The 3,913-nt window shown below is 45.1% G+C and overlaps 1 pseudogene; it reads right to left on the reverse strand.

Moving 5' to 3' along the window:
* Positions 1-910: 910 nt before the first annotated feature.
* LOC114637927 lies at positions 911-2,593 on the reverse strand (annotated as a pseudogene).
* Between the last annotated feature and the right edge of the window lie 1,320 nt (positions 2,594-3,913).

A 3,913-nucleotide genomic window follows, 5' to 3' on the forward strand; every position in this document is an offset into this window, starting at 1 on the left:
TCTCCCTATCCCTTCATAGTCACCCTTGCATTCTTCCCCCGTCAAAAAAGAAAACACAAAATAAAAACAAACAAGCATCTCACTGTGGAAGCTGCACAGTATCACACAGAATACACTTTTGTCCAAGCATCTTTACTTGTAAATGTTCATTGCCATGAATCTTTAGTCTGGTTCAAGGCCTCTGGCTTCTGCTACATTATCAATTGTATATCTTGACAGGGACTCTTCTCTGATACTCTATTGTTGCCCTGTGTTACAGAGACCCTGAAGCTTTGGATCTGCAGGACCAGCCCCTTTTTCATGCTCTAGAAGTTCGTAGATAGGGGTAGATGTTAGAGTGGGTCAATTCAAAGCCTTGGGTCTGGGCCTGAATGGTAGCTAAGTTGGTCAGCCCACCAGCTCTCCTACATCCACCCTCTCTCCAGCACTACCCTGATTAGCTCACCCAAGTGCCATAGCTGGCAAGGGACAGGACCAGATCTCCTATTTTCATTCCCTTGAGGCTAGCTCACCCATGCTTTCACCACCAGAGCTAGGGAGAGAGACAATGAGAAGCCATCAGCCTCTCCATGTTCCTTTGGTCCCTGTCCTTCCCAGCCCCCAGGAGCCAGTGTAGATAGGTTGCTAATTATAGAGAGATGGTTGAGCAGTTAATAGCACTTACTGCTCTTACATAGGACTTTGGTTTGGTTACCATTACCCTCATGGTGGCTCACAAGAGTCTGTAGCTCCAGTTCCAGGGGATCTAACACCCTCTTCTAGCCTCCATGGGCAACAGGTACACACATGTTACACAGATGTATATACAGGCAAAGCACTTATACATACAGAATAAGTATTTTTAAAAGAAGTTGATTCTAGGAAAAAGAGAAAAGTAAAGATGATATAATTGTATTTTAATTTTTTTTTTCTTAACAGACTGGCTTTATTTCCAAATGATACCCCGAGAATTAACAGATAAAATCCAGCAGGGGTCGGTCTCTTTTAAAGATGATTTTGGCAAATGTAGAAACATAGATGGAAAGCTGGAAACAAAAGTCTTCATAGCAAACTGATCAGGAACATGGTATTTTACAGAAATTTGAAATGACTCAAGTGAGATGTGCTTGTGGTATAGGTTGTAAAGAACCCAAGATTGTGTCTTTGAAAGTGTTTTCTCAAAACATGAAGGTAAGGCATTAACATTATTGTATCTGAAGAACAGTATAAAAGTGTTCACATGCAATGTTGTCCAAAACACTTCTATGACGGAAGTGTTCCTGTTTCTGTGCTGTCCAATATGAAATCTACTATCAGATGCATACCTGAAGTGTGGCTAATGCAACTGAAGGTGTGAAATTTTCATAACTGAGATGGTCACATGACTAGTCGTTATTGATGCTTCATGAGTCAAAAACCATGGGTTTATTTGGGAAGGTGACCTCTCTAATAACTGCTAAGAAGTTAAGGATTGGGTACAGACATAAGAAAACTCTAAGTACATCTGAAACTCTTGGTTGGTTTTGGAGATGAAATTGGCACAACCTACAGAGAAAGGGACTCCTGGGGAGAATTCAGTGTCATCGTCCCAGCTCCTGGCTAATGACAGTGGGAGCAAAAACCTAAGGCTTTGGTCACTCAGGAGAATGCCAACACCTGTTTGAGGGTGGGGCTGCCACAGGGCCATCTGTGCCTGGATATTACTGATGTGAGGTGATAGAAGGCTTATTTTCGGACAGGGTTTCCAGAGCCTGTGGAAGGCTTAGAGCTAGGAGGAGCTAAGGGCCCAGGTCCTTTCTGGTTACTGGCAGGCTGCACAGGCCCTTTCTTTTTTGGAATTAAAATCTTGTTCTTGCTCTTGAACACTTTGCTGGGGTCCAGCTTGTTCACAAAGGTGTCGGGCTCTTCTGTGAGCAGGCTTGTGTTGTAGGTGATGGGTTTGTACATACTGAACCATTGCTTGGCCTGTGGGCTAATGCCATAGCTGGTAAAGGCATACTGCCACTGGGGCAGGCCCAAGTGGGTGATGAGCAGGCGGTAATAGGCGGTAAAGGTATCTGTGAGAAAATGCCAGTATAATGCTCTGTCCAGGAACCATATCTCAGTGTCATGTGCTAATCCGGGTTTCCCATTTTTGTAGACGAGGCAAACTTTCCCATTCCCATTGCATGAATCCAGCTCAAATATCGCACTGCGGCAGTCAAAGTGAGGCTTCTCTAGAAGGTGGTTTTCACTGCCTTCTTGACTCTCATCCTCTAGGTCTGCCAGAGTTGGTGCATTAGGAAGTGAGTACACTGAAGACTGGCTGAGCTGAGTCAGTTTTGAAATGCCGTTAATCACCATGCTTCCTAGTGGAATAATGTGGTCATCTAGCTTCACACTCCAGGTCATGTGAAAACCATTGGTCATCAAGTAGAAGTTTCTCACATCCTCAGGCATCACACAATTGTTTTTCTGTTCCCATGAAGAAATCATGACGTTCAGCAGGCAGCTTTTCTATTATGCTCACCTCTGTCACACCTGGAGAAGATTCCAGGATGCGAGTGACGCCCAGGGTCAACTTCTCAAGGTGCGGCTTGCTGCCGGCTTGCAGTGGGGGCGGTGTCTCCTCCATTGCACGCGTTCTCACTCCGAGCGCGGCGGCGGCGGCCCCAGTCCTGTATTTTAATTTTTAAAAACTTCAAAAAAAAACCCTCAGGGATATTTAGAGAGTAAAAATTCTCTGCAAAAGTCTGACAAATCTAATTCAATGCCCAGAGCCCACGGTGGAAGGAGAGAGCCAAGTCTCCAAAGTTGTCCTCTCTCTTGCTGCTATACATGGCAGGGAAGCTGAACTCATGAGATCTCAACAATATGATCTCATAACCAAGACCTGTGCAAAGCAACACCAGCTAATAACCCAATGTAAAAGGAGGAAAGCCCACAAGGCCCCGCCCGTCCTAGATGAAGAATATGGGCAACCAATGGTTGCTGAGAGAAGGGGAATCAGTCTTCCCCAGGCACTGATAGGTGATCCTAGCCTAAGTGGTCAGTCTGAAACACACGTACATAAGAGCAACACTACATGGACTCAGTAGGATGAATGAGTACACACACACACACACACACACACACACACTCACACTCATGGATTTAAGAGGCAGTGAAGGGTTAGAAGGGGAAGGGTGAAATGATGTACATGAAGTACTCATATATGGAATTATCAAAAATTAAATGAAAAGAAGCTGATTATAAAGCAAGCATGGTGTCACATGTTTATAGTTTCAGTTCTCAGCAAGGTAATGCAGAATTGTGGTTCTAAGGTTAGCCTGAGTTACACAGTGAATTCCAGACTGTGACAGAGAAACTATGTCTCAAACAGATCAACCAAACCAAAACACAACAAAGCCAGTCTCTCGCCACCACCTGATTGCCTTTCTTAGACTCTCAGAGGTCAGTCCTACTGTCTGATTTCTCCTGTTCTTCCTTTTGGAGAAAGAGAAAGGTCCAGTCCAGAAAGGGTTTCTATCTCTGCATTAAGAAATGAGGGGCCACATCCTTTTCTCCAACATTCACTCAATGGGCTTCGATCTCCACCGTAATAACAGCACTGCCCTCCCAGGGGAGTTTAGCTTGCAGAAATGGGAAGCTGAAGATGAGATTCCTCAACTGTGCTGACAGTGGATGCTGCCTTGACAGTCATGTCTTGTGCAGAGCTATAGGACAGGTATTCCTGGGCCCAAGGTCCCTTTGCAAGGTCTCTAGCCAGCACAGGGCTTCAAGCCCATGGAAGCTGACTCTGAAGAGAACCAGGGGGTAAGTATCTCAGACCACAATGGGATATTTCCAGGGCTTGCTGTTTGGTTGGTGTATCTGAGATATGGAACTGGACCACTAAAAAGCTAAGGCTCCTGTAATCCCTGGGAGGCTGAAGTAGGAAGATCACAGGTGCTTA

The sequence above is a fragment of the Grammomys surdaster genome, unplaced genomic scaffold, assembly GCF_004785775.1.
Source record: "Grammomys surdaster isolate TR1022 unplaced genomic scaffold, NIH_TR_1.0 100, whole genome shotgun sequence".
Classification (NCBI taxonomy): Eukaryota; Metazoa; Chordata; class Mammalia; order Rodentia; family Muridae; genus Grammomys; species Grammomys surdaster.